Source organism: Aphis gossypii, chromosome 1 (genome assembly GCF_020184175.1).
Source record: "Aphis gossypii isolate Hap1 chromosome 1, ASM2018417v2, whole genome shotgun sequence".
NCBI lineage: Eukaryota > Metazoa > Arthropoda > Insecta > Hemiptera > Aphididae > Aphis > Aphis gossypii.
The window spans coordinates 23,085,080-23,099,086 of NC_065530.1; the positions used below are offsets into that span (position 1 = coordinate 23,085,080).

The 14,007-nt window shown below is 25.4% G+C and overlaps 1 protein-coding gene across 7 annotated transcripts in view; it reads right to left on the bottom strand.

Moving 5' to 3' along the window:
• Positions 1 to 14,007, bottom strand: part of LOC114129135 (Kv channel-interacting protein 1-like) — a 390,998-nt gene that overhangs the window by 167,488 nt on the left and 209,503 nt on the right. The window contains exon 1 of one of the 7 annotated variants that reach the window (XM_050200769.1): positions 6,225 to 6,370. The exons of the other annotated variants lie outside the window; for them this stretch is intronic. The gene's annotated coding sequence lies outside the window, so the exon portion shown is untranslated. Of the gene's footprint in view, positions 1 to 6,224; positions 6,371 to 14,007 lie in introns of those variants that run through there. 7 annotated transcript variants of the gene reach the window in all.

The following is a 14,007-nucleotide window of genomic DNA, read 5'->3' on the forward strand; positions in this document are numbered from 1 at the left end:
TATAATAGCAGTGTATCTGCTGATCGTGTTGCTCACTGGCTGTTTGAAAATACAACGCGTTGTAGTTACAATATTTCCGCTGAAGGCGATTAAAAAAAAAAAAGTGATCGGTCAGGTATGTGTGCGCCCGCGCGCTCGTGTCACCCCCTTTACCTATATGCAATATAAGTTTCCACCACAGCCTCCACCAACGGTTCATTGTCACACAAGGACAACAGTGAAAGGAGAAATACATATACATGCGCGCGCGCGCGAGTCCGCGACGCGCACCGGCGCGTGTGCAATCTTTCCGATCTCTATATACTCACAAAACACTACAATAATATAATATGTACCAGAGGTGGTGCTTAGCGTTCTGCACATAATACGTTATGCTTATAACCTATAGAAAATATAAAATTATTATTTAGTTTGAAGAGTAATATTATATATAGATTATAAGTAAAAAAAAAACAAAAAAAAAAAAAAATTGCATAATAAATTTATTATAGTTTAGAGCAATTTTTGTCTTACGTGCACGCGCGTTACACAAACGTGTTAAGTAATTGTCTATAGTCGCCTGAACTTGACTGGAATGCCAAAAGCAATGGGACCTCAGGTTTGTTAATCACCAAGGCCGAGAGTGTTATATAGATCACTATTCGAATTATTTCAGTAATGTCAATTTTTTTTTTTTAATTACTTCTAGCCCCTTTTATCACTTCCAAGGGTATCTACTATTAATATAATAGGAAGTGCCCAATATAGAACAAATGTATCATTATCGATTATTATAGTGATCTGGTTATCATAAATCGAGTTTGAACATTTTATTTTATTTTTTATTTTTTGTAGGTCATTTGATTTCAGTTAATAGGATACTAGTATAATAATTTTATAAATTTTATACAATGTAAAAGTTTTGGCAAATAGCTTTTGCATTGTAATGATAATTATGGTAAATTTTATAAATATTCTGTGTCATATCTAAGTCAACGTATAACTAAATGGGATTCATATATCATACTTATAATGTAGGATTATAAATTAGTTTAGGATAGGGAGTAAAAAGTTTAATTTAATTTATAATTTTACTGAACGATCTTGATTGTAAACATTTTATTTTTCTAATAAAGTTGACGACATATCTATGTTATAAGATCTCGTTAATCCATTTTAAAAATTACAATTTATCAAAAACTTATTTAGACAATTAAAAGTCTTGATCAGCAAAAATATACATACAATTTGAACAAATTACATTATTTCAGTATAAATAATAAATACGCATTATTTAGCTATACTCGTATAACATAAAAATTGATAAGATACTTATAATATATTAAAATATAAATGTATAATATAATTGTTTTTCTAATTTCGTTATTTTCAATGTTTATAATATATTGTAATTTGTATTTGAACAAACAGATTATACGAGACTATTACAATTTATAATAGATCTTTGTATTGTAATTAAATAATGCAATTACGTAATTTAAAATTATGGGTGTGTATCTCACTCTCTCTCCCTCTCTATATAAATGTATTATTCGTTCATATAATCATAATTAATTAAATCCTGTGACTTATTCGTACTTAGTAAGTATAAAATAATATTACAATTTTAAGCATTAGTACATTGTCATTATTTATTCCCCGCGTAGGTATTATTATATTTTTGGTGTTCAATAATAATTAAAACATTAATTTTACATCAGAAAATCATACCTCATATTAGACATATTTTGTTGACATTCGCATATGCATTGAATTCTCTTGACCTAATTACGTAATATATGAACCCAAAAAAATATGTTCGCTAAATAATTTTCAATGTGCTACTCAACAAACTAGTACAAGTTTGTAGGTACAACTTATTAGGCGTGGGAAGAAAAAAATGATAATTATTATTCGTTGTCCGATGTCGTATACTCGTATCTTATGTCCAGTAACGTTTTTTAATCAGCTCCAATCGTGCGCAAGCATATACCAGTTCAAATAGATAATTATTTACTAACATTTAACGTCTACATATGAACATAAATAATTGATGATAACGAATAGTTGATTTTATTATTGCTTCACGTACCTTATAGTGATGAAAAGATTTATTTATTTTTTAAGAAATAGGTCAAATATAGATGATATATATATATATATATAATATATATATATATATATATATATATATATATATCAGTTTAATTTTGTTTTACACTGTCATGATTTTCGGAATTAATTTATTAGAACAGGTATAATAACTGATTACAACTTAGTATCAAAGTTAGTAAATTTTAAATGACAAAATATCAATTTAATTGTATCGTTGTTTAAAATTAATTTCATATAAAAATATGTTTTTATTAAATACCATTTTCATCATTTCGTTATAGCCGTTTAAGAATTTACCATAACTTAAAAATATACTTATAATTAAAAAATTCATTTAATTTTAATGATTTAAATTAATATGATATACAAAATTAAAATAAACAAATATAGTAAAATAATGCATTATTTGAATAACTTAAGTTTAAGTCTGAAATGGGTTTTCTTCTAAATTTGCATTTATAATATAATAATTATCTGTGGAATTAATTTTTAAAAATAATTTTAAAACTATGATGATTTTGTAATTCATGTTTGCTTAAAATATGTAATGAAATAATTTATGCTCGAATAATCCATGGAATAATATTTCACTAAACGTAACAAATAAAATAATTTGAAACATTTTTATTTTATTTTTTTTTGAAAGTTGTAATAGTATAAATTAATTACTTTTATGATACTTAGTTGATATTTTGTTGTTGTTATTTTTTTTAGTGGATGTCATTTTTTTATCCTGTACTTGAAATATATATTATAATATTATTATAATTATGTGAAAGAGATAAAAATCAGAATTCTACATTGATTTAGTTGTAGTACAACATTAAATCATTATTAATGAATAGTTATTTCTTATCAATGGATTCAAGAAAATCTCTTTAAACTAAATCGCTGGATTAAAATTAAGGAGCTTAATATAATCAGTTGTCACCAAGATTAACTGACAGGCCTTAGCAAAGGTAGGGAGAATATGTATTTTTTCTCCTTATTTACAGACACTAAATGATCAACAACGATAATAGGTATTGTTATTACCATGATCTGTTAATATTTTCCATCGATCAATTGGAAAATTCACGGCCACCGGAGACACATTACGTGTTTATTTCACCTCTCAAACCCATCGACCGCAATTAAAATTGATTTTCATGCGGAGCGCTATTTACAAAATATATTATTACATAAATATAGACGATGTCCAGGGTCGGTTACATATTGCCTTTTACGTTATCATAATTATGACGTGTTAGTATTCACTGACAGCTTATAAATATTTAGCACAATCATAACGTAAATTTATTCGTTGTGTATAATTGTAACTCATTCAACGCGTATAATATATTATTATGTACTTTTTTATTCACAATTAAATAAAACGTTTAGTTCAACGTTCAATTTATAATATTATCGAGTATAATTCGATATCGGAGATTTATTGGGGACTTGAAGAAGCATATTTATAGGGGCAGGACTACAATTATATAGATTCAGTGGTACTAGTTGAGTTTATAATTTTACATACCAACATGATCTCATATAGACAAAGTTCGTTTGAATAATAAAAAAAATTACGATTTTCATCTTTTTTACCGTTAAATTAAATTCTAAGTAAATATTTGCCTACTTTATTGTAATGAACATGCGATTCTAAAAATTAAAAAAAATTTTTCTTATTTTCGTAAATAATTTAAATTCAGTATCACGCAAACTCAAAATAATGTCGGTTCTACAATATACCAATAACAGTCTCATTTCTCGGATGATATTTATAGTAGAAAGGAAACGTAGCGTGAACGTGGAACAATTCTGAGAGATAATTTTGTATTGTAGTGCCACCGACATGTTTCACGATGATGGAAATGCCCTCTTGTGTCCGAACAGAATAATTAATGAAGACCCTTTTAAGGGGCTTTGCTACTAGACAGGGGGTTTGATACGGGAAAAGCCAGACACCATTGTTTGAGGACATCTATGGTTTTCGCGCTAAGAAATGGTGAAAAGGGATTTTCAAATGAACATCCGTTTTGAAAAACGCCGTAAACGACTTCCCCCTTGTTTTTATTGTGACCACATTATTATGTATGACTTTGAATACAAATGACTGGGATTTTTAGGTTAGGTTAGGTACCAGTTGAGTATTTTATTTAGAATCTTAAGTGTACAAATTCAAAAGAAACTATCAGTTTCGTAAAATAATAATAACGTAAAGCCATTAGAATAATTTTTTTATTTAATTTGGTCATATCTGTTGTATCGATTGAATCACATATAATAAGACTATGTTATGTACTTATGTATTTTTTATTATTATATTTATTATAAACAATTACTGTTTTATTTTTTATTACATAAGAAAATAAAAAACACGTGTGCGTTTTATACTGTAAATCATTGTATAGATTACACCCAAAATGTAAAGTGAACTACTTAAAAAAAATGCATATTTTTATTGATTTTATATGCACATAATCAATAACAATAAATATGTGTATTTATAACGTGAATACATTAATAAGAATTATTAGTTTTTTAGGCATTGTTATATAATGAAGTGGTTTGATTAATATTATTTTATTCACTGTATCACATTAGCCTATATTACTAAAGCATGTTTTTTTAAGAAAGTTGATATACTTAATCATAATAACATGTTGATACTTATAATTTACCAATCAATTATATAGTATAGGTAGGTGTAAAAGATATCATACCTACTTCCTTTTGAAATTTTTTTTTAATCTTCGATTATTCTTATTGTATAAATTATAGGTATAGATATATACATGACGTATATTGGTTGGTTATTGACAAATGACAGTATTTTTTAGTAACTAATTTAAATTTAATATAAAAATTTTAATGTATATGTTCCATTAATTTGAAAATATTACAGTAGGTATATTGATTTAGGAATTATATTTGCCTATTCTGTGTGGGTTTTAACTAAATCAATGTAGTAGTTAATAGTTATTTAACGAGAAAAGATAACCGCTGGTATCACTGGAAGATTGAATCTTTAATATCCAAATGAAATGTTTTTTAAAACAATATTCAAAAATGGAATACGTCTCATTAAAATCAGTTATTATTAAACGTGAGTTAATGCATTTTTAAGTGAAATCTCAGATTATCCTCAACATTTATATACCGAAAAAAGAGTAGTGATTGATATGAATATAAAAATAATAGATTATTGTAATATATAGACAAAGGTAACCTATGAGTTAGCACATTATTATGTCACAAAAAAAATATACCTAATATATTTATTGAATATTAAATCACTTGCCTATTGTCCTATATTTTACAAAACCGATACTGTTTAACCTTTCCGAGGGTTTCGTCTTTCATGTTACAAAACCTACACAACAAGTGGTTTTTACCCTATATCATATTATTAAATCAGCTTGTTAATATTTATATCACCGAAATAGTGATTCAAAGTTTTCCAATGACACATCACACGGCTACGCATTACACAGCTCATTATGTTAACCGCAATGTATAATTATATTATAATATATACCTACCCACATGGGCTTATAAAGTTATAAACGTATTTTTTTTTAATGTTTTCCTACGATATTCTGCACTTTCAGATAATAAACACATGTGTCTGTGTGTCGTTTGAGACAGATATCGGCCGGCCAGACCGGTCGTCAAGAACCGGTTACCGGGCAAGTCTACTGCGGCAGCTGATACTGTACACTTTCTTTATTCGAACTCGGTAACACGGCACCGGAGGCGACGTTTGCCCCCGGGACCGAGTGGTCTCGTCGAAGGAGGAGGACAACGACGATTACAACGAAAGAGAGGGGTTTCGCAACTTCACGACTGGGTGTTTCGTGATGTAATTTAAACGGTAGCAGTGTTTTGCATTTAGTGTTTAATTGCATTTTGTAATAATATATTATCGTTGACGTTTTTCCAATATAACACTGTATGCAGGTACAGAAATGTCGTGGACACTAAAATTATATTAATATGTTCTCTTTAACATCAGCCTTTTAGAATATTATTCACCACTGTCGTATTGTTGTATAGGTATATTATGCATATCATGCACTGAAAATGCAACATTGTTATTATAATATATGTACCAGCAGATATATATAATATAATATACATACATGCAAGTCAAGTGTATTCGTGGACAACCAACCGCATCTGCGTGCCAAACGAAACGAGAAGCAATCGGCATATACCTGCAATGGTCCGTGACCAAACTGCAGAGATTGTAGCTTGATGTAGATATGAATGGAAATAAAAATAAAGAGTAAAAATGAAACATTGGTCGCACAAAAGATAAAAAGAGATAAAAAGGTGAAAAGAGTGAAAGAGAGAGAGAGAGAGAGAGAGAGAGAGAGAGATGGAGTTATATTATCCTTTCAATACCATATTTTTTTCAATTCCAATTGAGGGTAAACACAAATTGTCTGCGTTTGCCTATAAATAATAGACGTAAATACATTATTAATAACCATTTTAATGTCATTAATCCATAATTAGGTGATATTTTTATGGTAGTTAAAAATGGTTATACCTGAAATTAATTAAATTATTATTTTTATGAATTAACGTCCAAAATTATATTATTATGTAATTTAATTTTATATGTATACCTATTACAAAATCACTCACAGCTTTCAATGAAAATTGAAGAATTATAAACTTGTTCCATAATATGGTCAATTTAGAGAATTCGATACTTAAAACGAATTCTAAAATTACAATGATTTAGACTACATATGGTATTTCATTGTATTATTAAATTAAATTAATTCATGACAGCATTATTAACATTTCAAAAAATACCATGCGTATTCACAGTGTACATAATATTTGTTAAGATATATTATGTATCTAATAATATAAATATATGTAAATTATATCAATTGTCTTATAAATTGTATTTACTTAAAAATATGAAATATAATTTTTAATCTTTTATACAAAACATGAAGTATTTATTAAATATTTTTTAGGTGTATTATAAATAGTGATTATTGATACAATTAAGTAAATTACATTTAAATGTAATACTTTCAAAAATGTAAAAATTAAAAGAGCTTATACCAGTGTTAGGTTGAAAAATAGAGTAATATTTTTTAGATATTTTGTAAGCAATGATAAGTCATCAATAAAAAATACGACTCTGAGCATAGAACAGTTGCTCTATTGCAACTAAAGATTGTTCGCTAGGAGAAAATATGTTATTTATTTAACGTTTAAATAATTAGCAAATTGAAAAAAAAATTAATGTTTTAAAGTTCAAACTAGTGACATGTGACGATCGTAATTATTCTATGTACCTACAAAATTTGGAGCTAATTTAGTCACGAAATGAATTAAATGATTATAATATTATTATCATAAGTTAAAATAAAGTGTTAAAATCGATGACTGTTGAATAACCTTATAATAACCTAATCTAAAGTATAGCTTAGATAATATAGATAATGAGTAATTATCTAAATAATATTTTATTAATCTTTTTTTCAAAAATAATTTTATACTTTGTTGCTCTTATATGTTTTAGATTTCTAACGGATTGATTAATGTATTAATTCTACAATGGTGTGTGGGTGCTTTTTTTAGTTTAAACAATATTTATATTTTATAAATTAATTTACAAAAAAAAAAAAATAGTCAAATAAGTCAAATTTTATAAGTTTTCCAAAAAATAATGTTGTTAACAGTAATAATAATTTAAACTATGTTATTATATTAATATTTCAAAATATTAAAATATATCAAAATATATTGTTTCATAAAATATTTATACAAGATTATACTTTATAAATTCATTAGACATACTATGATAATTTGATTTTAATAATTGTCGATAAATAAATAAAAATACATTTTAATTAAAATAAATACGAGTATCATAGTGATAAAAATAAAATTAGTACTTATTATATTCACACTATAAATTGACGTACCTACATTTTTTTTTTATTGTTCTTTTATTTACGAGTATTAACGTTCTTACGTATAAAATATCATATTATAAATTGTTTTACTTATTAAAATCAATATTATAATTGTCTTATTAAATAATTATTAATATTTAAATTTGGTTATAATCATGATAATAATAAAAATACAAGAATGTTTCAATCAAAAACTTCAAATACTCAAATATTTTTTCCTAACAATTTACAAAAATAAATTGTTTATTTTAATTACGTTAAACTCAATGTATCGTTAAATTAAATACATTATATTTTATTGATATAATTACACTTCATAATTTTCATCATAATATTAATGATGAATGTAATAAATTCATTTTTTAGAGAATGTTGTAAAACTAATGGCATTAACTAAATGAAAATTAAGTTATAAAATTGTTTCAAAAATAAGTTTCGTTATTAAATGGATACAATAAATGGATCAAATTTACATATTTTATAATAGATCAAGAATATGCCTATTTATATTCAATTAGAGACTTGAGAGGATTATAGGTTAAATTTGTAAATGAATAACAAATACATTTTTTTCTTTATAAAATAATTTTGTTGTTTAAAATTTTAAAAATAAGACAATAGTATGTATTTTAAAATTAAAAATATTTTAGTAAATAACTTTAAATTCGTGTCGAATTATTTTGTTTTACAACAAAAAAAAAAAAAATTTAAAAATCAGATAATATTATGGATAGGTATCTCGTATTTAGCATTAGTTTTGTTTGGTTCACATTGTTTTTGGTAATAAAGTGATAGTAATTAAAAAATATATATATTTTGATGAAAAAACAATATTTTATATACTTTTAACAATTTTTAATCTAAATCATGTTTTACATAATTTATTTTATATTGTTGTATGAACTATTTGGAGTGAAATTACTTATTATATCACCAAAATTAGCTTAATAAAAATGTTATGGGAATCAATTTCATTCTTTTTCTTCTTAGGACCAAAAATTTTTTAAAAAATGTATATATATTTGGAGATTTTTGATGATACTACGAGTGAATTTGAATAATTTAACTAAATTAATTGCAGTTATAGATGATTACATCCGCTTTTAATTTCTATATGATAGAATTCCACTTTATGTTTTCATTAAATTTAAGTATAATGATGTGATTTCTAAGATTATCAAATCATAAATATAATCAAACACAATTTAATTTTATGAATAATGAACGAATAAAATATCAAACGTAAATTATGATATAAATCTATAATATTATACCTTTTTAAATTATATAGAAAAATGTATAAGAAAATTACCATCATGTTGTATTTGCATTTGATTGACATTGAAACATTTAAATATCTAATCAAATATTAATAATTTTTTATATTAAATATCTTACATAGAATTCATAATGAAAGTCATAACAAATACATGTTTCCTTCATTGATCAATGCCGATCTTTAACAAGGAAACTAAGCCAATCTCGTGTATGCAAGTGTAACATACTAATTTTGTTAGAAAGAAGGACACGCATAAAAAAATAAAAAATAATAAAATAAATAAGAGTTGTTTACGATCAGATTAGCTCTCTGAATAGAAAATTAAAACGTATCTATCTATACTATACTTATAATATAAATATACACTGTATCGAATATCAGTTATAATGATTATTCATGGTGGTTAGAGTTGAGTTAAACGCCGCCTTCAATTTTTTATGTAAATGTGTCTATTATTATTGTTTTCGTCATTTAAATATAATGTTAAAAAGTGTAGGATAAAGTTTATATGCTCTATCGTTCATGTATATTTATTGTTTTTACAAAAACTTGGGGTATACGTTTTTCCTATTAGAAAAATTAAATAGATCTAAAATATAATATTATCATTTATCGTATTCATGCAAAATTGATTAAAACTATACAAAAAAGGTTATGCATTTAGAAATTAAAAGGTATAACCTATCATTGAAAAATGAAATACCTACAGACACAAAGATGTAACATAATAGTTGTATTCAAACAAACATCAATTAAGTTGTTTTAAATTTAACAATATGAATACTCGAAGAATGCATTTGTTTTATTTTTTTGAACATTTTTTCAGTCTGCAAAAATCTCTATGAAAAAATAGATAAATAGATTAGCCATGCATTTTTATCAAGGTGGTATTTAAAATATTATGGCGATTTGTTTTTTTTTTTTATAAATACTGCTAAAAAACTGTAACAAAAGGCAAATAAATGTAAATAAGTGTAGTTCATAACGGTTTATATTATTCAATATTATTATACGAATTTAGCATACACACATGACTCTTTTGACGAATTTAATTAACTCAAGCAAAATATTTCAAATATTTACTGCTGTTATTTAAAAAAATATTATAATATTTTGTTATGCTGTATAGGTACTTACTCTATATTTATTTATCCAGTAATAATGTATAATTTGTACCTCATTGAAGAATTTGTCTAGATATTTATATGCGATGCAATTTCAACATAAAAGCTTACTGCACTGATATTTTATTTGTATGTTTGAAGCATTTCTATTGTTTAGTAGCGTTCTACTTACGTTTCATCATGCAGTCATATAGACTAAGTATGTAACCTTCTTTCTGATCTGAGTGTAACGATCTCAGATCATTATAACTTATTTCAGGGCAATTTTTTTTTTTTTTTCTATACGTATATGGAACTTTTATAATACTATTCGTCTAAACACATCAATTGTATATTATTTTTATGGCCGTACAAATAGTTTTTCATGTTTTATGTTGTATACACTGTTATTTTATATTAGTATTTAATTTCTAATAATTCTTGGACATTAGACAATATTTAAGTATGGGTATTCGTTAAATCTTAAATAATCACAGATATTATTATAATATAGGTAATTACAATAACAATAAAAAAAAAAAAAAAACAATTTCAGCGTGTCAAATAATATTAGGTATCACGAGGGAACGAATTGGATTAATGTGCAGTGTATAATTATATCGGACGTATAATAATATATTATATTATAGGTCGCATATTTGCATTCATCGGTTAATTATCATTCTGTCTACTAATCGCATTAAAGACCGGTCGTTCACCGTGTAATATCATAATGTTTTACGGTAGAATGAAATTGGCAACACATTAAAAGATTGTCCGATGAGCCGCAATACCGAAGATAAGCGAGCGTTTGTACACCGAGTACATTATACATAATATGTTTAGTTACTGCGATGCCTTTCATTGCCGTGTATACGAGTGCATGTGAACCTATGGATATAGGCATAACACGCGGTTTTACATGGCGGTAGCGTTGTATTTTTCGACCTGTACTCGGATCGGGTACCAGCCAATCGGATCAATTATCATGTCCTTTAGTATACATTATACGGCGAAACGTTGTTATATAATAATATTGTAACATGAATGCAATTCGACATCAAACGGTGTTATAATAATATTATGCATGTGGAGTGCACTCGAATCTCGTTCGCAAATCTCGCCGATGCGTTATTTCAATACGATACCCTGAATCATAATATTTAAAAACATTATATAATATTGTACATAATATTAATAGGTATCGTGTGTACGGTGTTATAATGAATTATTAGATTATTTTATGTCCGCGGACATGGCTCACTGTTTTAAGTATGTACGATAAAAAATAATACCCACGTAATGTTGCGTTCTAAATATTTCCGTACCTTACAATGGTGTATTATATTCATTCACGAATAGATTATATGGGTTTCAGGGTGAATTTTAAATGAAATAATCAACAACCCGATGTTAAAATCGAGCATGTAGACAGTGTATAACGTTTGTTTTTGGATAAAGACTTATACGATCTCAACGGATTTTCATCATCACGTTTTTATTCAAATTAACTCCATATTACGTTCGTTGTACTTGAAATAATGTGTTTGAAAAACATCCACATCAGTCCATGATTCATATCGCAAGCTATCAATAATTTAAACTGTTATTATATTATCGTCTACGATTTTAAAACATGATAATAAATTATATTATAATATTTTATAATGACCTAATGTAATACCTAATATAAAAATATTTTTATATTTTTATACTGTTGCAATTATATTGTAATATACTAGTGCCAATATTATTTAAGTAAATTATTTTACTATGAATAATTGATAAATAATATTAATGATAGTTTAAACTGCAGGGTAAGACAATTGTATGGGAGTCCTAAAGATTAAAATAATAAATCAATGAAATCCAGTGAAAAAATCTTTTTTAAATCTTTATATTTGAAAAATAGCAGTATAAAAATAATAAAAATTATCTAGTTTTTACAATTAATTTAAATTATAAAATTACAATATAAGGTAAATAAATAATAATAATTTTGTATAATAATAACAGCATTTCTTTTCTTTCCTGCATTTCTTTTCCTTAGCCAGATTTTTTTTTCGTTTGAAATCGGGTACTCGTGGGAAACAGCTTATCCGCAATGTTTCCTCAAGGTGAGAATTTATTAATTTTAAATTTATAAAATCGTAATAAAACCGATTATTAAATACCCGATAAAATATTTGCAATTAATTATAATATAACTATAATCTGAGTTTAAAAAATGATATGAAATATACATTTTATATTAATAATGATAATTCAATAATATGATGAAAATATATACTATATGTTATTAGAGTAAACAACATAATCAAGTACAGTATGTTGACGGGGTCTAGAGTCTTGTATTTCGCTGTCCGGATTCGGACTGCGGTACGTTAGTTGCCGACCGGTGGTTTGAACAAATTTTTTCTCAAATGTTTGCTTTTATAAAAATAATAATAGAGAAAAAAAGAAAAATAATATAGCTATGTTTCTATAAAAATAAAAAATAAAAATTAGTTTCAACTTATGGGCTTATGATTTAAGTTTTAAATTATCAAAAAAAAAAAAGGTGGTCAAGTGGGTAATGCTCTGTTATACAGTAGGTATCGAGTGGACCTCGAACATTCAGTGGGTCACTATAATGAGGGTGTTAAATTTAAATCCAATGACAGGTATCATTGTATACAAAAAAAGATTCTGAACTGAGATGATTTGTATATTTGTAGGATGTATATTTTCTACTGGGTGGTGAAAAAGGTGGTTTATGATATTTTAATGACCTGAATACCTTATGATTAAATCGTGTACAAAAAATGAAAGTTTAAACAACTGGTGTATATTTCAAGTATCTATGACTTATACTTTTTGAATAATAACAAATATTGAAAATCGTTTGAGGATAAATCGTTATCGTTACGCGATTTCAAAAAAATTTAAAACTCAGACGCTCATAACATTTTTTTCTATAATGATGCTTTGATTTTTCTTTATAGTTGTTTGAAGGAAAACTTATGGAAAACTTAGTGTTGAATATTTTAACTTAAAATATAAATACAAAAAATTACTAACTTAACCTAGCCTTTTCGCGATTTTGACATGTTTTGTAAAAATTTATCAAATAAAAATACATCAATCAAAATCTAAAATAATAAAAGGATTTTTCAAAATTTAATCATAAATACAATTTATATAATTTTTAAATATTTAATACATTTTAAAACAGATTAATTTAATTTAGTGTTAACATATATCTTCAGGAAAGTATCCAACTTTAAAATTTCAATTGACTGATTTCAAATGTATTATAAAATACTTCTAAACATAAATTATAAAGTTTTAATATGAAGTGTTTTCGTTTTGTGAGTAGAGTCTTACTAGTTTTAAAGGATATTAAAAGATTGGAAATTAAACACAAAGCTTTTATTGTTAACAGTATAGCAGCTGTTTTTCAAAATGTGAAAATGTATCAACAATAGTCACTAGTAAATAAATAAAGGAAACTGAGTATTTTTTTTACATTAATCGCAAAGACAAAATCTCAAACATTATTTTGCAATTATCTTTTATTTATAATTAAAATGTATTTGTTGATTTTTACTAGATA